Source organism: Kogia breviceps, chromosome 9 (assembly GCF_026419965.1).
Source record: "Kogia breviceps isolate mKogBre1 chromosome 9, mKogBre1 haplotype 1, whole genome shotgun sequence".
Lineage (NCBI taxonomy): Eukaryota > Metazoa > Chordata > Mammalia > Artiodactyla > Physeteridae > Kogia > Kogia breviceps.
This window is the reverse complement of record NC_081318.1, coordinates 11,846,888-11,868,156: the sequence shown is the minus strand read 5'-3', so window position 1 is coordinate 11,868,156 and position 21,269 is coordinate 11,846,888. Positions and strand designations below refer to the sequence as shown.

The 21,269-nt window shown below is 42.0% G+C and overlaps 1 long non-coding RNA gene and 1 pseudogene across 3 annotated transcripts in view; both read right to left on the bottom strand.

Moving 5' to 3' along the window:
* Positions 1-975: 975 nt before the first annotated feature.
* Positions 976-21,269, bottom strand: part of LOC136791963 (uncharacterized) — a 94,572-nt gene continuing 74,278 nt past the window's right edge. For all 3 annotated transcript variants that reach the window (XR_010842047.1, XR_010842048.1, XR_010842046.1), the window contains exons 2-4: positions 6,062-6,212; positions 5,437-5,600; positions 976-1,034 (exon numbers count right to left, since the gene is read on the bottom strand). This is a non-coding gene — a long non-coding RNA (uncharacterized lncRNA). The remainder of the gene's footprint in view (positions 1,035-5,436; positions 5,601-6,061; positions 6,213-21,269) is intronic.
* Positions 2,664-4,170, bottom strand: LOC131762962 (MSL complex subunit 3-like; annotated as a pseudogene).

The window sequence follows — 21,269 nt, the reverse complement described above, 5'->3', positions numbered from 1 at the left end:
ATGAGACCAGATGTGTTTCAGAATCCAGTCCCAGAAGGGTCTGGGTACACCCCGTAATCAAATACACTACTATTTCTGCAGCAAAATACACGTATATGCACACCAAATGGAATACATGAAGGCAATAAATGGCCTCACAGTAAGTTCAGATCAGGTTTAACAACCCAGTTAGTTTGACCCAAAATCAGAAAAGAACTTTCAGTTGTCAAAGCATCTCTGATTACAGCATTGTGGACCAGGGGCTGTGAATGGTTAGACCTCATTCACCGAGTGCCCACCGTGTACTGGTTCCTACACCACAAAACGACTGTGAACGTTGCCATCTCTGTATCACAGGTGATAAAAACCGAGACTCAAGATGTTGAAGGATCTCCATCCCAAGTCATATAGTTAATAAATGTACAGCTGGGATTTGAACCCGGGGTCTTCTAACTCCAATACCTACTCATTTACAGTCAGTAAAACGCCAAACGTGAAATCTTCCCAATTTTCAAACAGTGCCATACCGATCTCTGAACACAGGATTCAAAGTCTATTGCTCAGGTCTGCAAACAGGGAGAGTATTTAATAAATGGTAAATAAAGGAATGTACTGAATAATAAATTCCCATGATCGGCTGTTGACCATCAGTGATGAGTAAGAGACGGTGACGGAGAGGAAACAGGGAGGGTGTCCCTTTCCTCAAAGAAAGGATCTAACCTGGGTCTCAGCCATTTACTGTGGAACCAGGCAGAGGTCCAGCCCTGAGTGCCCCATCACTCCTGGGGAATCCACGACAGTCAGGCTTTCAGGGGGCCGCTGTTCATCCACTTACCACTTCTCCGACTGTGATCTCACCCCACCCGGCCCCACACTGATGTGTGTCACATTCTGTGGGTGTTATAAATGCATGAGCAATAATGAGGAATTCAACGCATGGGCCCGTTTTATGTTTCACTCACCATCACTGACACCCAGAAAGCAGTATCTTTCTTACCCGATAGGTTTCCATGACATCGCTTCCGGAGGTTCAACGTTGTAAAACATCTGAAGTCCTGAAATCAGAGGTGAAAGAGTTAATTCAGGGGTGACCCCGGAGTCAGGAATACTCCATTCGGTGCAGCAGGCTTCACTCCACCTCACACGAGCCAGCATCCTTTTCAAACTGACCTCCTATTATACCCTCACCCCAACCCATCTTGCCCTCCTCCTGCCTACCTCTCTCCTGTCTTCTGGACTTTACACCCTTACACTTTCCTCTCCCTGTTTACGGTCTCGCCTCCCCTCTCAGCATTGATGACTGGTGCCCACTCTCTGTCCATGATGCATGCCTGTCCCTTCATGCACCCCAATGTTCATTGCAGCTCTATTTACGATAGCCGGGACATGGAAGCAACCTAAGTGTCCATCGACAGATGAACGGATAAAGAAGATGTGGCACATCTATACAATGGAATATTACTCAGCCATGAAAAGAAACGAAACTGCGTTATTTGTAGTGAGGTGGATGGACCTGGAGTCTGTCATACAGAGTGAAGTAAGTCAGAAGGAGAAAAACAAATACCGTGTGCTAACACATATATATGGAATCTAAGAAATAGAAATGTCATGAAGAGACTAGGGGTAGGATGGGAATAAAACACAGACCTACTAGAGCATGGACTTGAGGATACGGGTAGGGGAAGGGTAAGCTGTGACAAAGTGAGAGAGTGGCATGGACATATATACACTACCAAACTTAAAATAGATAGCTAGTGGGAAGCAGCCGCATGGCACAGGGAGATCAGCTCGGTGCTCTGTGACCACCTAGAGGGGTGGGATAGGGAGGGTGGGAGGGAGACGCAAGAGGGAGGGGATATGGGAACATATGTATATGTATAACTGACTCACTTTATTGGAAAGCAGAAACTAACACACCATTGTAAAACAGTTATACTCCAATAAAGATGTTAAAAAAAAAAAAAGACCGAGCCACGGCCCCCCAGACTCCAACTCAGCAAACTGGAGCCCACAGCTCAGGACAAGCCCCCTGGAGTATGTTTTAGGACCCACTGTACTTGTTGAGTAATTTTTTTTTTTTTTTTTAACATTCAGGCAATGCTTTATTTAAATCACCAAAAATAAGGTTTTATAGGAAAGGAACTGTAACAAGCAAATGTACAGCTGCAAATTTCCTTTTGCCATCAATATCAACTCCCTCTAAAATACTCTGGGACTACTTTTCCGTTTCCAAGCAAAACTAACGTTTTGTTCCTCAGCCTCATCACAAGAATGAAAACGGTTTGCAAAACAATTTGGTCTAATGCTAACAAACAACTAAAAAATGTGGTTATTGCTAACAGGTAACTCCGTCTACTGCAACAGCCCAACCTACACACACTTTGGTGAACATTTCACTGTGAACACAACTGCTCTTTCCCCGCCGTCACAGATGACGGGTACCGTGGCAGGGGGTCGGATGCCGGAGGCCGCGCAGGCACCCAGGAAGTAATCCTTAACAGAAATAACTACGGTAGGTAAGCAGCTCAAACAAATGGGCCCGCCTCGGCCACACCCGCCCCCCAAGGGGGTTGCCGCATTGGCTCTGCCTGTAAGGAAGGCCCACCAACTCCCTAGTGCTTTACTGGCAACCGAGAGAGCGCAAAGCTAGATAGAGAAGCTGTGCTTCCAGAACGATCAAAGCCTTAATAAATCGCCCTGGGGTTCTTCGTGCAGCCGTGAGCCTCACGGGCAGCAACACAGGCAGAGTCTGGGAAAAAGTCATCATGGTATTCTGCTAAAAACCTCAGAAAGAGGTCAAGGTGCTTCAGCAAAGCCTGCAGATTCTTCTCAGAAAAGGACCTCTTTCCGAGGATTTCTGGAAGTGTCACGAACAATCGCAGCAAGTGTTGCGCCCCATAAATGTAAGAGGGTGGGGGTGGCCGGTCACCTGGGGGGGTAACTGTCGGGTACAAGTTTCCAGGAGAGGACCTCACTTCTTTCATTAGTTCTTCTGCCTTCAAAGCCAGCAAACAGCGCACTCCCTTCCTTGCTCGGGGTCAGACGAGCAGGAGAGGATGATCCGCTACGAACAGGTGCAGGAAGAGCTCGGGCACGCTGGCAGACACGTGTCCTGCTGCCGGCGCTCGGGCTGAGGCGAGGCGCTGCTCTCAGCCTGTCGCGATTGGCAAAGTGGCGTGTGGACCGCCTCCGAGACCGCAAGGCTTCCGGCTCGGCTTTGCGCCTTTTGGGGGTGGCCGGTTCGCCTGTGGTTCGCTGACTCTCTGTGGACTGTGGTGTGGATGGATTCACCAAAGGTGGACTTGGAGAGAGCTCCTCCTGGTTCCTATGAGCGATCGGAAGAAAAAATTTGGACGAAGTCACCTTTTTATACTGAACTTGTTCATATGGATAGAGCAAAACCAGTGGGAGACTGTAATCAAAGGTTATTCTTTTTTGTTTCGTTTTTCTAAATACATATTTTTTAAATTAATTAATTAATTTTATTTATTGATTTCTGGCTGTGTTGGGTCTTCGTTGCTGCGCGCGGGCTTTCTCTAGTTGCGGCGAGCAGGGGCTACTCTTCATTGTGGTGCGCGGGCTTCTCATCGCGGTGGCTTCTCTTGTTGCAGAGCACGGGCTCAGTAGTTGTGGCGCACGGGCTCCGTAGTTGTGGCACACGGGCTTAGCTGCTCCACAGCATGTGGGATCTTCCCGGACCAGGGCTCGAACCAGTGTCCCTTGCATTGGCAGGCGGGTTCTTAACCACTGCGCCACCAGGGAAGCTCCTCAAAGGTTATTCTTAATCCACCCACAATCTCCTTACAGAGGTCAACGTTCTTTTCTGCTGGGATATACTGCACATTCACGTTGGCGTGTGGCATAGGGTGATGGTGACGAGGCCTCTCATTGGCTGAAAAGGCTGCACTGATGGCAAAATGCTTCCCGTACGATTCCAAAATAGTTATAATGTTGGTCTGGCACAGAAGTTTCACTAACCATTTCCTCCTGTTGATATAGTAACAATCGTCCTCAAGCTTCTTCTTCAGAACTTCAGGGATTTCTATGGTTATTGTACTTTCTTCCATTTCCTTTTTTGCGTGCAGCTCTGGTTCTTCCTTCACTTCAGTCTTTTCTTCAATATCAGTTTCTTCACTTATTTCGTCATCCTTTTCTTCACTACTGTCATCAGAGGAACTGCTGACTGAGTTTTCAACGTTTTCATAGTTTTCTTCAGCAGGGAGGCTTCTTAAGACGGAGTCCACACCAGGCAACTGCAGAGCTTCCTCTCTCTCCCTGTGCTTCTCAGGAGAGCTACAGCTTTCCTTGCCAATCTACACTGTAATCTCCAACTTTCATCGGTGTTACGAAGGACATCATCTTCAGCTGCCCACCTATCCCAGCTTCTGTTCCAACCATTAAAATGGATCAGATATTCTGGGATCTTTCTGCCTTTTTCGTCCTTCCCAACAATAACATCGACAATCTCGGCATCCGTCCAGCACTCGCGCCGGGGTCAGGCTCGAAGCACCGCACTTCCTCCCCTGAGTGGAATTTAAACTTCATGCCCTCGCTCCCACTGATTTGCTCATCGTGGTGGAAAGGGCGAGGCTCTGGGGTGGACGGAGCGTGTGAGGTGGGGGACTTGTTGAGTAATTTTACATTCCACGTTTTTGTTTACAATACCGCCAAATTAACGTAGGCGAAGTTTAAGTTGAAGGTAGAATCTACTTTTCTCTGCATCGGAGTCTTCCGCAGACCAGAGTTTCCTCGGTGGAGGCTCTGTGCAAGCCCTTGCTACGGAACAAAACCTCTCTCAGGCCCAGGAGTCCTGTATCCCTGTGACCCAGGCAAACTCAGCTTCAGTCAGGAGATAATGAGGTGCCCCAACAAACCAGGCTAGGTGTCGCCTTAGACATTACCAAGCAGGCTGGTCAAGGCCTTGGTTGGCCATTTAGTGGGTGCTTTGACCCAGGCCACACACTGTCTATACTCGACAGTCTGGGGTCCCTGATGTGTCCTCAGTTTCCCTTACTCATTCCTGGTGAGCATCCTCACTGGTAAGAGATCCTGTTCATCTTATTCAAATCATTCCTGCTGTAGGTTTTATAGGTCAGATTTCTGTTAAAATGTCAAATAGCAAGTATAAGAAGCTGTTGTCTCCATATAATAATCCTCTAGAGACTTGGAAGCCATCTGAAAGACCCCTCCTTGTTACACATCTTTCTCTCTCCACATCAATCTTCTCAGTTCTCCTGGCTGAGTTATTCCTATGCATTTTGGCTTCTCTTCCTACCCCAGAAAATGACTCTTAAAAAAAACCCGTAACTGGGAATGCAGACAGGGGTGACAGTACCACCACCACGGTTTTTTGTAGCGATGATTCTGATCATCAGTGTCTTGAGACGTGTCAAGCTTCTCAAGGGAATGAAAAAGTGGGGATGAAGAATGGGACCGAGGGATGGACACAGTACGTACCTGAATATTCCCTTATGGTTCCCAGGCCTTTGCAAGGGGCGGCGACAGAGGGAGGACACAGAGGGAAACAGCAAACTGGGGCAAGCAGACCAGCCGGCAGCAAGAACTGGAGCGAAGAATGATGCAAGAGGACGACGTGTCAGGCAGCGAAAGGTCTACGAAGGCTGGAAGAGAGGACAGAGACGCATCAGGAAGGAATCTAGGCCGAGCGTCCCCTGAACCCAGGTCTCTAAGGAAGGGGCACAAGGGGGTGGGATGGCACAGAAGACCTTTAGCTCCTCCCCAAGAGGGAGGACAAGACGAGACCGATGCAGGGAATGGAGTCTTGTCGCCGTGAGCGTCACTGCTGCACCCCAAATCAGCAACAGCACAGGGGACAAAAGGACAAAGACATCTCAGATCATTCATCATCCACCCTTCCCTCATTCATTCAGGAAAATATGACCGACAGCGCTCCAGACCACCAGTGCTCTAGGAATACAGTGAGGAACAAAACAGACCCAGAAGTTACAGGCAAATGGGGAAAACAGACAAGAGAGACGTTTAAAATGACAAACTATGACCAAGTGCCATGAAGGCAATGAAAGGGACACGACAGAGACTGGGGGGAAGGCAGGGGACTCACCCATGGAAGGTCCCATCCAGCCGCCCAAGTCCAGATGCAGGACTCGGCCGTGGTAGTCGCACCGGTGGACAACAGCGCAAGTGCAACAGGTTGAAAGGAGCAAAGAGGTCCCTCTCACACCTCCTGCGGGTGCAGTTCCCAAACCCAGGACCTGTGGGGCAGACCAGAGTAAACAGAATCAACACTACACCAGGCTGGAGACACCTCACCCTGCTCGGGCCCCTTTCTCTGTCCTCCCTTCCTCCTGCTATCCAGGCACTCCTGGGTGGAAGATGTGAACCCGACACGCACTGGGAAAAGTGGAAGCGCCCAGCTCTCCTCAGTGCTGGTGATGCTGTGCTCCAGCAGGCTTGAATACAGCACGACAGCAGTTCTGAAGGAGCAGCTGCCTCCCCTTGGCGACTTGGGAACATCCTAGCATCATCCTCAGTTTGGGAGATGTGAGCTCCAGGGTGCAGGCAGGCAACTGCGAGGCCATGGGGGCCTCCCGGGGAGCTGTGGCCCCTCTCTCTCCCTCTCCTGTCCCCTCTGGGCACGGGGCTCAGCGCGGCCCAACAGCCCTGCGATCTGGGCTCTGGGGTGAGGCAGAGAAGGAGGAGGGGCAAAGCATTGAGCACCAGTAGCTTTACACACAGACAACTCAGGAGCAAAGACAACGAGCTAAGAAATCTCTTCATCTCTGGTCAACCCACTGGGAACAACTGGATCCGACTGCCTTCTTTTCTTATAAACTGGGAATGAGAGAGATGCTGAAGTACTAAAAACATCTCTTTTAGAAAAAAAGGAATCACCAGGACCTGAGCATCAAGATATTGGGGGAGGTTTACTCTCCTGCCCAAGAATGATCTTCAGAGCATCTTCTCCCAGGGCTTCAGTTGGCCCACGTAAGCAGGGGACACGAGTCCTAAATGCACATGTCTGAGTTGGTACTGAGAGGAGAGGAATCCATGGATGATGGAATCATGGTCATGGTTGGCAGAGAAAAGATATCAACTGAAACCAAAGTGAGAAAATTGAGGACCTGCTTACAACTATGAAATAGTAATTATACATGCACACACATGTGCTATTTATAATTTTGTATGTCACATAAGTTTATGAAGAAATGAAAAAATATTTCAAAGAAACACTTTAATAGAGGTAGAATTCCATCCTTGTGAAAACCAAAACCAAAGGCATCTTGTACTTCTTTACCAGCAAGACCAGCTTCCCTGACTTCTTCACCAACCCAAGGACATGCATCACCTCTACTGCCTAAGGACTCAGGGAATTACATACTTCTTCTCCCTCGTTCCTGTTCTCTCTCACAGCAATAACACCTTTATCATGTGCTTCCCACAGGCACTGTCTCATCTGAGTCAGTGAACAACCCCATGAAGCAGCTGTTATTGGTGTCTTCATTTCCTTGCTGATAGTACAAAGGAAGCTGTTACTCTAGGACGCACCTAAGTGGTAGCACCTGAGTTTGAACCCCAAAGAGCAGAGAACAAGTGATCTTTGATTTGTGTACTTTAGACTTTTGTAGACATGACCTTGCACACACTCACACCTAACTTCACCTTTAACATTGCCAAGTTCATATATCTGCAGATCTATGAACATTTCAAGTATCTCATACAGCGTCCCGTGCCATCTAACAGTTCAGTTTTGTCTGTGCAATTATTTAAGTATTTTAATGGGAAAATAATAAAAGGAGAACATGGAAAACTGAAAAGTGATGATGCCTGTGATTAAAAAGTATAAATCTCATAAATGTAATCAAGTAAAGCAATGTTGAGAAACATTAGGCATAGTAAGAGTGGAGCATTTTTGGCTTCAATCCAAAGCTGCTTGACTCTGTGTTCAAAGAAGAAAGAACAAAATTAAATAACATTTAAAAAAATCTGGAATGCATAATGTAACCAGGTACATCAGCTGATAGATCAGCTAGAAATAGTTTGAGAGTAGGGGTGTCTTTTTGGGTGGAATTCATCAGTAGAGGTAGAAAGGGAAGAAAACATCACACTAAAGATGTGATGAGATGAACACAGGAAAGGCCAGAACCGTGTCTAATTGGATTCAGTGACTAAGCTAAGCTTACTCTGTCCCCACATTCTCCTCATATGCAGCTTAAGTCCTTCTGTCACCCAAGTAGCGTGTTAACTTCTATTACTTGGGCTAATTGCTATGCAGGTGGAGCCTAGTAAGAAGGAACAGGTGCCTAGGATTACACATTGGGAAAAGAACCCAACACCTACTCCCTAACTTCCCAAGTGTTAGAAATCAGAAGCATAGCTAAGGAGAAGCAGGAGCACACTTCCCTGAGACCATGCAGTAAAGTGGTGGGGGGGTGTCTAACAGCAATTTATGAAGGGAAATGGGTAGACATGATGGGTGTTAAGGCCATGATGTTAAGATAACACATAGTGCAGAGGGAAGGCGAGATCATGAGTCGTGCCCATGGGAAGGCTTCTCTGTGTTTGCTACCCTCCAACCAAAGACTGGAGACCACCCCCAGCCCCACCCTCACATATGGGGATAGCGACTGAGAAGTCACTTAGCATTTCCGACTCCATTTCATCACAAAAACAGGGTAGGTTTTCAATCCTGGTACTTAACTTGCACTGGACTTATTTTCTTTCTCCAACTTTCCTCAATTACATCCCTGGTGATACACTTCTCTTATTCCAGGATTCCTTGGACTTTCCTGGAAGAACCAACGAGAAACCTCCTGTTTTTCCACTATTAGGTTTTTACACATATCCAGAAGATACTGTATGGTTACCCCTACTATCCCATCCTACGCCTCAAATGAGACAGCTCTGAGTTGCAGGTAATGATGAAATTGTTGATTTGTCATTTGGAATCATACTTTGGAGTCCACTGCTGATAATTAGAATTCCTGCCAAGACTTCCCATTCTTGCCTTTTCTTCTTCATTCTCCATCCTCTATTCAAAACTCTTCTGTTTCCATTTGGCTTATCTTCTCTTGGTCCCCTCATCACCCTTTTTGCTCTTTAACTCCCCATAACCTGACTTAGAATAGCTCTACCCATCCAAAGATCTGGTTTACAGAGTATGTTCCCCATAGATCTGTGAGGGAAATAGAGTCCAAGCTTGGTGAACTTCTACTTTCATAATGAATTTACATAAGAATTCTGGGGGGGAAAAAACACGGTACATCTATCTCAAAGGCAGATTCCAGGATAGAGTCCCATGAACATTTGTCTAAGCTCTGGAAGAAAAGATCTGAAGGCAGAATTTAAAGGAAATACGACAGCCGTGCTTCTGTGAGATATGTGTCATTCTCTTTTTCTACAATTCTCATCCTTTTGCCCAATCTATGGGAAAAATAAGTTTTTCACGCTGGAGCTGCAAATACCTCATTAAGTTCATGAGCACTTCAATATGGTGATGGGAACAACTATCATCACTTTAATGTTCAAATGATAAAGTGTAACAAAAATGGAGAGGGTTTTGAACTCCAAAATCATTTTTTTCTTTAATTTTTTAAACATCTTTATTGGAGCATAATTGCTTTACAATGGTGTGTTAGTTTCTGCTGTGTAACAAAGTGAATCAGCTATATGTATACATATATACCCATATCCCCTCACTCTTGCGTCTCCCTCCCACCCTCCCTATCCCACCCCTCTAGGTGGACACAAAGCACCGAGCTGATCTCCCTGTGCTATGCGGCTGCTTCCCACTAGCCATCTATTTTACATTTGGTAGTGTATATATGTCCGTGCCACTCTCTCACTTCGTCCCAGCTTACCCTTACCCTTCCCCCCCACCAAATCATTTATAAGCAATTTTGTAACATATTTTACTTGTATCTAGAAGCTGTGAGTGATCCATCTGAGGCTAAAGAAATGGTGGTAGAGAGAGAACGAGGTGAGGTGGAGAAATTGGGGGAGTGGGGAATGTTTAAAGAAACTGGATTTAGAAAGTTATCACAAGGAACACAAGAAGAGCTGAATAAAGTGGAGGTGCTGTGATAATCATCCCACAAGAAAAATATCAAAGATAGAACAAGAGAATAGATGAAGAAATACTACCAAAGAGATTCTGGTTTATGCTAAGGTAAGACATTTGGCAAATCAAATGTAAGTAACTGTTCTGAGTGCCCAGATTCTGAAGAGATGCTGCTCAAAAATCCAAGGAAAAGTCTGAGGGCAAAGCTCATGGATGGATTTGCAGCTCCAGCAGGAAAACTGTATTTTTCTCATAGATTTGGGAGGAGGAGGAGAAGGCTAGAAAAAAGAGAGTGAAAGCAACAGAGACAGAAATAACATTAACAGGTAAACAAGCTCTTCCTGAGTGTGAGAGTGAGTGATTTCCTGACTTAAAAAAATGACCCCAAACCATGCTAAAGGGAGAATGAAATCAGGGAGTCCTCCAGTGATTGTCTGCCTCTTCAAGCTTACCCGTAGTAAAGATGAGGCACCTGTAATTAATCTCAACTGTATGTAATCTCTGCTTACATTTTCCTTAAGCTGTTTTGCCTGCGAGGCGATTCTGAGCTTGTTGCACTTCCTGGGGGTTGGTGGGTGGTTAGATAAACCGTAAGTAAGAGAAACGGAGAAAGCCAGGAATTACAGGACATTGTTTTAGAAAAAGAACATCACCCTCTGATGTCATCCCCCTTCCTATTGTATAGGCAATAGAAAAATGTCCCAAAGCTGATGGGGTGAAAAATCTGCCTGGAAGAGAATCTTGAATTTGGGACTGCTCAAGGGGAGTTTGGTCACTTTCTGGCCTCCTTGGAGGGGAATACTTGGTAGGTGGGTGAATGTGAAACCAAAGCGTAGTTATCAGATCCATTAAACTGTAACTTGCTTAATAAATAATGAGCTGGAACCTGCCTTCACTGATCAAGCTCACTTTAACTGCTGCTACAAAAAGCCTTGCATGTCCTTCAAGCATCATGTAGCCTAAACAATAAGCTGTTCGTCCAAGCTGTTTTCCAGGAACTTGGAGTCAGCTGCGTCCAGTTCAAGTTTGGCCGGTTGAAGCTGGTTGGAACCACTGACCCTCCAACTGGGCATGCGTGGGTGCCTGTCTCGGTGACCTTTTGACGTTAGAGGGCCAACAATTCCACACTCAGAACACGCTAATGCCACCATTTTCTAAACATGCACCCCGTGAAGAATCCTGTAGCTTAGTTGCACCTGCACAGAACGACCGTTATGAAACTGAGTCCTATGACTAGTTTATAATTAAAGCTAATGCCTGGATTTATGCTCTTGTTCCCCTCCTTCCTCTTTTGCTCCCTTTTGTCCTAGCCCATGCCTGTTCGATCACCTTTGCCTAATCAGTAAGGAGTAGTGAATGTCAGGTGTCTTGAGACACCGCTTTCTGAAAAGCATCCCTGTTTATGCGCTGTTCTGAGTTATCTTTCAGAGTAAGGTGACCTTCACAGATTAAGTAGGGTCAGACCTCAGGTCATGGATCAGTAGACCAAAAACACGTAACAGATGAAGAAACAGCACAAGAAGATGATTAATCACTAGCTTTTTTGTTCTTCCCCTTTAAAACCCCTGACGCAAAGACCAAAATGGAGTGGATCCGAGACTCCCGCTCCCTCACTTGGCGCCCTGCAATAAAATCCTTACCTTCCTGCAAACTCCTGCTGTCAAGAGTGCAGCTTTCTGTGCCATGGGCACATGAGCCCTTTGCTCGGTTTCCATTATCTCAAAGTTTTCTTATTTCTAATCACCCTTCCCCACATTCTCCTTGCCTCAGCTCTAGCCCATAAATATCATGAGCCCCTCACCTTCGGGGAGGAAGATTTGAGATTTGTTCTCCTGTCTCCTCACTTGGCTACCTCGTGAATAAACCCTTTCTCTGCTGCAAACCTCGGCGTCTCAGCATTTGACTTGCTGCACATCGGGCAAATGAAACTCGTCCAATAACAAGTGTATGGTTGGGAATTACCTTAGGAATTTGGGGTGCTTGGGGGATGGTGGAGATGGCCCCATAAATAGGTACAGTATCTATGCTCTGTCTCTCATGAGACTAATTACTCTCACTTTGTGTGCACTTAGAACCTAAAGAAATAAGTGGAAGCAATGATCTCCTCTGAGATGGAACACACCTTTTTTTTAAAATATTGGAGTATAGCCGATTGACAATGTTGTGATAGTTTCAGGGGCACAGCAAAGCGACTCAGCCATACATATACATGTATCCGTCACTCCCCCAGACTTCCCTCCCATCCAGGCCGCCACATAACATTGATAAGAGTTCCCTGTGCTGTACAGAAGAAGGTCCTTGTTGGTTATCCATTTAAAATATAGCAGTGATTTCTTTTAACTTAATTTTAGGAACACACCTTTGCATATTCCCTCCTTCTGAAATAATAATGACCACCCTTCCATCTATGCATCTGTACACACACGCACATTTGATTCCACCTTCTTCCTGGGGCCCTGGATCTTTCACCCACAAGGCTGAGACGTCGGATGTCCTTCCTCCACAGCCCTCTAGGTAACCTTGAGTGCCCGGCCGCAGCATCCCCAGCTCAAAACTGCTTTAGGTTTCTCATTAACCCTTAAGTCAAATTCACAAGCCTCACCCTGGCAGAAGCTCTACGATAACTGCCTCTTTACCACTCCCTGATCCAACAACATCCCTCGTCCTGGTCACCAGCAGAATCTCCGTTCCTGGTCAAGCAATCAGTTGACCTTCTTTATTATGACAGGTTCTCTCCTTTCTTGGAACGTCACTTCCTCCTCCTAGAAATTCTGCATCACATCCTTCCTCGCCTCACGTTCTACCACACATAAAAACACCTGCCAGTCTCTTTCTATTATCATAAAAATCCTAACTGCTAAGGTCACTTCATTTTGATCTTCCATATAGCACTTAGGGGCTTAGATTACACGGGGAGGGGGGTGTCAAACCCACTTTAACATCTTGGAGAGGTTGGGAGGAAAGAAGAAAATGCAACTAGCAGGAAATTATAAATTGGTGAGAATTAACAAAGGTGCTAGTGTACTGTTGTTCTTCGACACCCAGAAAATTAAATTATCTCATAATGAGAATAAAGTTCTCATTAAGAATTTTCCTCATCCCAAGCAATCCACAGACAGAGCCTCCTGAAGAGGCAGGCCTCTGCAGCTCTTCACTAAGCTCTTAGGTACCAGTCCATATAGTACTATATTTCTAAAGGAGCAAAGCATCCCCATCCCCATGTATTACACCCCCTGACAGTGAAATTGCTGCAGAGAAGCTATGCCGTCCCAAAAGGGTGCTAAACGCTTATGGCAGCAAGATGGTGTACGTCTGCCTGTAGCTTTCTGGCAAATAACTGAACATTATTTAGGAAAAACACTTAGAAATAAATGGAAAGTTCAAGAATTTAATGCAATAACAGCTTTGATTAAGGAAACTTAGGTCCAAACAATAAAAGTACAAGTTATAAGACTGTGATTGTGAAAATTTATAACTGTCTTATAAACATAAAGGGCCTGTGGATCTCTACCCCTCCAAACACACCCAGCTCTCCTCATGTAGGAGCTGAAATGAAGAATTATCCAACGAGCATCTTTCCGATCAACTACTTTCTCTCTACACAGAGGAGCTACGTGTAAACCATTGTCTCCCACTTCCTCACCTTGCCTTTCACCTCTTACAGTCCTCAGGCATTCTATCTCATGCTTACATCACAACGGGTCTTCTTTTGGCCCAATTTCCGAGCTCAGATAGCACTCCTTTTCTCTACCTCCTTTCTATGTGTCCAAACTACCCAAGTCAAGACCAAGATGCATTAAGAGTAATGGTAGTTATTGTGTCTAACAAGAAAAAGGAAAAAGTTTCTTTTAGAAATAATTTGTGTTTTTTTTCTGATAACCAGAAGATAGAAATAAAAATTGCCTGTTATCCATCTACCCAAAGAAAATGAGAGTCACCATTTTGGAAAATCATAGGTTTTGAACCAAATTCAAAATGCCAGGTCTGAGAAATCATCCCACAGCCCCTTGCACATGCCTAGAAGATCTCTTCAGAGAACCAGGAAATTTCCCATCTCTGTCCTCATTCTCTGTTTATTAATCTATTTTTTTCCAACTTTCAACATAGGACACTCTTTTTTCTCGGTTCAATTTATTGTTCTTCAGTTTTGCTTAATTACAAGTGTTGTATTAAAAAACAGAATATGTTTTCAGTTCAGTTTTAAGTTTATTTAGCCTTAAGACTTTTTTTGGAAACTTCACCTCATTCTTCTCTGGGGAGGTGTGGTATAAATTAAAGAAGAAACGTACACACTTTTTTAGCAAATTTTTTCCTTTCATGAAATTTGGAATGCCTGTTTATGATTCCTCATTCTTTGATAATTTATTTCATATCCTTTTGACAGTTCACCTAGCCAGATCGAGAACCACTTTTGGTTGGACTAGGAAAGCAACTCAGAAGATGTTACAGTAAAGAAGTGGCGTTGAAACTCTGCCACAGCTACTACAGATTATAGACTAAATTTCTTATCAACTTCCTCAACTTTCTTGCTGCTATCTCTAAATAAAATGATGCGTCTGTAGGGGCCATACCCCCAAGCTTCAGCCTGCCTCACAAGACCCTGTAGTCCCTCTATCTTTCAGGTGTCTGGTTAGAAATAATGAATTGTGGAGCTAGAAAATGGTGGAATAGGACACAATCTGAATGGCCCAGCTAATTGACAGAATTATAATTAATAGACTTGATCTGTAACTTAAATACCCACAGTTCTGAGTTCTTAATGACAACGATGAAAGCAAGTCATTGGAGTGGAGTTCAGGAAGAAGTCAATGGGGTTGAGAAGATCACTAGGGGCCAAGGTGTTGAATGGATTATCCACATAGACATACTCATTACCTGGAATGATGGCATAACAGGGGGTGAGAAAGATAATTCCCAGCCAGATGCCAAAGTCTTCACTGATGTCTGGGAGATCAACAGGTTACAGGGAGGAGTGATAAAGGAGAATATAATGAATGAAATTAGCCCCAAAGCAGCAGAGATAATCAAGTTTAAAAGACTAAACTCAGACATCATCTTTTCCAAGAAGAATGCACCGACTCCACCTCCACTTATTGCACTAAATGAATCTTTGAATGTCTGCATGGCACTCTGTGAAAATTTCTACTGTATTATATGCCAAGTGGTGTCCATTAGGTTACGTCTCTCTTAGATTATGAGCTTTCCTGGTAACTCGCACATAGAAGGGGCTGACTAAAAATTTGTTAAACTGAAATCTTCTACTATACTCTACTGCCTCCATCTAGTGTGATTAATTTTCACGCCTCGCCTATTCCATGATGCTCAACCAAATTAGAATTAGTAGAGAGAATGTTGGATTGAGCATTATAGGTTGTTTATCGCTGTAAATGTTAAAAAGCATGTGTGTTAAAGTCGGAGAGCCCTGGGTGGCTTTACAAAGTCAAATTCTGACTTTACAATTTAGGCAACCTCTTTGAGCCTCCATTCCCTTCTCTGTAGAAGTGGAGAAAATAAACACACCACAAGAATGTTGCATAAATTAAAAGTAATTTGCACTGTAATATGTATACAATTGCCTAACAAGGTGCATTATATACAGTAGGGTTTTCTTTATCTGTCTCTTTTTCTCTGTTTCCCTCTCTCTCTTCTCACACCCCTGAATTTGAGCATGGTCATGCGACTTGCTTGGACCAGGCACATATAAATAGAAATGTCGTGACTCAATCATGGTGCACACATTTAAGAGACTCCATGTTCTATTCCCCTACCGCATTAACTAAGGAAACATGTAATTGTATTGAGATGCACAAGAAAGGCACCTAGAATCTGGAGCCATATCCAAACAGAAGATAGCTGCCCTGGACTCATGGTAGATTTTGCATAGTGAGAGACTTTGGGTGCGTTAATCCACTCCTATTTTTATTATGTTTGTTACTATAGCATCATCTAGCCTATTATGTAATATACCTTTGAACTTTGCCTTCTCTGAAAGCTCCTCTATCCTTTTGGGAAGTAGCTCTATGTCAATTCTTCAGCATGAATAGTAGAGGACAGCTATCAAAAGAATCTTTTGCTGATAGCTATGGTGTTGCAACTGCATCCCTAAATATAATATTATCTTTTTAAAAGTCCTCCTGTTTCTACTAGCAAAGATGCTAGTAGAAACAGGGCAGTGTTACAGCATATTGTTCTATTATGATTATGTTTCTTTTTTTTTTTTTTTTTTTTTTTTTTTTTTTGTGGTACGCGGGCCTCTCACTGTTGTGGCCTCTCCCGTTGCGGAGCACAGGCTCCGGACGCGCAGGCTCAGCGGCCATGGCTCACGGGCCCAGCCGCTCCGCGGCATGTGGGATCCTCCCGGACCGGGGCACGAACCCGTATCCCCTGCCTCGGCAGGCGGACTCTCAACCACTGCGCCACCAGGGAAGCCCTATGATTATGTTTCTGATTGAGCTTCCTTTTTCTATGAAAAAGAACGAGAACTGATGCTAGCTCCCTGACCCCAAAAAATCAACCTGGAAAACACTACAGAAGAACTAAATGGACATATTAGAAATTTACTATTTTTTAAAAAATTTATTTTAATTTCTAAATAAAATAGTATTTATTTCTACTTATTATTTTAGTTAATATTGCTGAAATAATTTAATATGTATAGATATTGCATTTATTTCATTAAAATTAACAATTTGTTCATTTAATTAATATTTATTTAACAATTAGGGGTTTTTTAGACATAAAAAAATAAAGAAACCAAAATAAAAAGCTCAGCAGATGAGCCCATCAGCAGAATGGAGGAAACAGAAGAATGAAGCAGTGAACTGGAAAACAGAACAAAAAAGAAAATGCACAGAAAAAAAATGAACAAAGCTGTGAGACACAGATAAAGCAGTGCTGAAAGGGAAATTTATAGCACTAAAATGTATACACTAGAAAAGAGAAAAAGTCCTAAATCAATAATCTAAGCTCCCACCTTAAGAACCTAAAAAAAGAACCTGCTATATAGCACAGGGAACTCCACTTCGCTGCACAGTAGAAACTAACACAACATTGTAAAACAACTATACCCCAATTAAAAGAAAAAATTTTTTTGAAAAAAAAAGAAAAAGAAAAGTTTCATTTCCAGAATAAAGAACTCCTAAAACTCAACAACAAATAGACAAGACAATTAAAAATGAGCAAACGACTTGAATAGACTCCTAAGTTTTATATTGTGTGTGGTTCTGGGTAGCATGATGGAAAAAACAAAAAAAGAACCTAGAAAAAGAAAAGTAAAATAAACCCAAAGCAAAAGAAGAAATGAAATAATAAAACAAGAGCATAAATAAATAAAATTGAAAACAGAAAAGCAGTAGAGAACATCAGTGAAAAGAAGATCTGGTTCTTTGAAAACATCAATAAAATTGGCAAATTTCTAAAAACGCAGACAATAAGAGGAGAAGACATAATTACCAATATTAGGAACGAAGCAAGAGATATCACTATGGACACTGAAGACTTACAAGGATAATAAGAAAATACTATGAACAACTCTACACACATAAATTTGACAATTTATACAAGATAGACCTCTTCCTCAAAAAGCACAAACTAGCACAACTCACCCAATATAAAATAGGTGTGAATTCTGAATACCCAATTACTATTAAGGAAGTTGAAGTCATAATTTTAAAACTCTCCAAAAAGAAACTTTCAGGCCCAGATGGTTTAACTGTTTAATTCTACCACAAATTTAGAGAAGAATTAATATCAGTTCTGTACAGCCTCATTCAGAAAGTAGATGGAAAGGGGATATGTCTCAATGCACTCTAATGAAGCTAATATTACCCTAATACTAAAACCAAGTAAAGACAGTGCAAGAAAACCACAAACTAATATCCTTCATGAACATATACTCAAAAATCCCTAACAAAATATTAGCAAAGACAATTGAGCAATATGTAAAAAGAATTATCAAAATGACCAAGTGGGGATTATTTCAGTGATATCAGAGAGATTCAATATTCAAAAATCAATGTAACATACCACATTAACAAGCTAAAAGAGAAAAGTTACATGATTCTATCAACCAGTGCAGAAAAAAGCATTTGACAAATTCAAAACTCATTTATAATAAGAACTCTCAAAAAAATAGAAACAGAGGGGAAACTACCTCAACCTGATAAAGTGCATCTGCAGGAAAAAAACCTGTAGCTAACATTGTTTAATGGTGAAAGACTGAATGTTTTGCCCTTAAGACTGGGAATAAGGCACAGATGTCTGCTCTCATTACTCTTATTCAACATAGCACCAATACAAGTTCTAACCAATACAAAAAGGCAATAAAAGGCATTTATGTCATAAATGAATAAATTAAAATGCTCTTACTTGCAAATGACATATTTGTCTATCTATGTACAACTCCTAAGAAATCTTCCCCCAAAGCCCACCTAGAACTAAAAAGTGAGTTCAGAGGTTGCAGGATACAAGATAAATATGCAAATATCAATTATATTTTATATGCTAGCAGTGAACACACAGAAGATACTGAAATTTAAAATCTAATACCATGTACAATTTCTTTAAAAAGTAAAATACATAGGTGTAAATCTAACAAAATACATATAGGAATTGTATGCTGAAAACTACATAATACTGATAAAAAGAATCAAAAGATCGAAACAAATAGAAAGACAGGCACGTGAGTGGATGGGAAGTCTCAGCATAGTAAAGATGTCAATTCTTCCCAAATTGGTATACAGATTTAACACAACTCTTATCAAATTTCCAGCAAGATTTTTCATAGATATCAATAAGACTATTCTAAAATTTACATGGAAATGCAAAGGAATTAGAAAAGCTCAAACAATTCTGGAAAAGAACAAAGTGGCAGGAAATGTTCTACCCAATTTCAAGACTCATTATATAGTTACAATAATCAAGACTATGTGGTATTGGCATTCAAGTAGACACACAGATAAATGGAACAGAACAGATAACCCAGAAATAGATCCACACAAATATGTCCAAGCGATTTTTCACAAAGGTGCAAAAGCAATTTAATGAAGGAAAGATAGCTTTTTCAACTAATACTGCTGGCGCAATTGGACATTCATAGATTTAAAAAAAAACAAAACCAAAAAACCCTTAGAACCCTGACCCAAGTCCCATACCCTGTACAAAAATTTACTCAGAATGGATCACAGACAAATATAAAACATAAAACTATATAACTCATAGAAAAAAAGTATAGGAGAAAATTTTTTCAGGAGCTAGGGTCAGGCATAAAGAGGCCTCAAACTTGACATGGAAAGCAAAATCCATAAAGAGAAAATTGGATAAATTGGACTTCATCGAAATTTATAATTTACTCTGGAAAATAATCTGTTAAGAGGATGAAAAGTCAAACTCTAGACTAGAAAAAATATTTGCAAACTAAACATGCAAAAAAAGGCTATAATCTAGAATATATAAAGAGCTCTCAAACCCAACATTAGAAATACAAAAAATCCAATTAGAGAGCTAGCAAAAGAAAAGGCATTTAATCAAAAAGGATATAAAGATAGACGAAAAAGCACATGAAGAGATGTTCAACATCATTAGCCACTGGGAAAATAGAATCACAATCAGATATAACCCATCACAGATTTACTCATCAGAATACCTAAAATAAAAATAGTGACAACACTATATGCTGGTAACGATGTGGTGAAAGTGGATCACTCATACGTTGCTGGTGGGAAGGTAAAAAGGTAGAGCCATTATTGAATCAAATAAGGGTTACAGCACAAGGCTTACGTTATAAGGGTTGAACACAAGCACTGTGATACCACAGCAGTTGATCTGATAACCAGGTCAGCTACTAAACGACTAACAGGCGTGATGTGCTGGACGAAGGGATGATTCACATCTTGTCAGATGGAGCAAAATTTGTTCACACTACGCAGAACAATGCATAATTTAAAACTTATAAATTATTTCTGGAATTTTCCACCTAATATTTTTAGACCAACATGTCAACCACATAGGCCACGGGTAACAAATCGTAGAAAGCAAAACTGTACTCAGGGGTTGGGGGGGTTACTGTATGTTTTTTTACCCAATGTTACCATTGGGCGAAACTGGGTTAAGAGTAAATGGGATCTTTCTGTACTATTTCTTATAAATTCTTGTGAATCTATTATTATCTCAAAATAAAAAATTTTAAAGAATAAATAAAAGCATCTGCACACAAAGCATGATAATATGTCTTCCAAGAACACACACAGAAAACAGAAACTGAGCAGATTAAATTGCTTGCTGGTAGGAAAGGTGAGGAAAATGGGATGAGAAATGAGGATAAAGGATATACTTTGTTAATAGGTGAAAAAGTTTTAAATCTTAAAAAATACTCTTAATTCAGTTGGTTCATACTTGGCTCATTAGAGGTTGACTTGCCAGTAGTGGACTGTAACACGAGACGTATAACTCTTGACTGAATGCATCCAAAGTCATAAATGAAGGGTCACAGCCAAAAAAATATACTTCTATGAGGTTTATACGCTACCCGCAGAGTTCCAGATATACTCATAGGTATCACACGATTGGCTCAGATAGGTATGCAAAATATAGTTGCATTTTGGTTCCAGGTGTCAAGTATGTACACAACCACTGATGTAATTCGAGTCACTGTGTCACTACAGAAACCATTAAGTTGGCAAGTTTCCCGTGTTTGGGGCAGTATGTTAACTGGCTCATTTTAATTGTGTGGAGAACTAATTTGTAAAGGCATACTGCCATTAAAGAACAAAACACGTTCAGCCTAATAAAGATTATTTTTTCAATTTTTTATTGAAGTATAGTTGTGTTACAATGTTGTGTTAATTTCTGCTCTACAGCAAAAGTGATTCAGTTATACATATATATACATTCTTTTTTATATTCTTTTTCATTATGGTTTATCATAGGATAGTGAATATAGTTCCCTGTGCTATATAGTAGGACCTTGTTGTTTATAAACGAATCTTATTATTTTTATGTCTTAGTTCTCTTTTAAATTTTCTGTGAAAGCATTATGTTTAAAGACAGAAGAGGACCATTTTCTGCTAAGGGTTTTTAGTAGATATTTTAAATAAGAAACTATGGGGAAATTTACTTGCAAGCTTCAGATCTGGAATTCCGGGGAGACTTTACGTTTGTCAATCCTTTTCCGCGTTTATGAGGAAACAGAAAGTTTAACAAACTCAGGCCCATTTGATCTTTAAGAATGTATTCAATTAGCAAGCTTCTATTC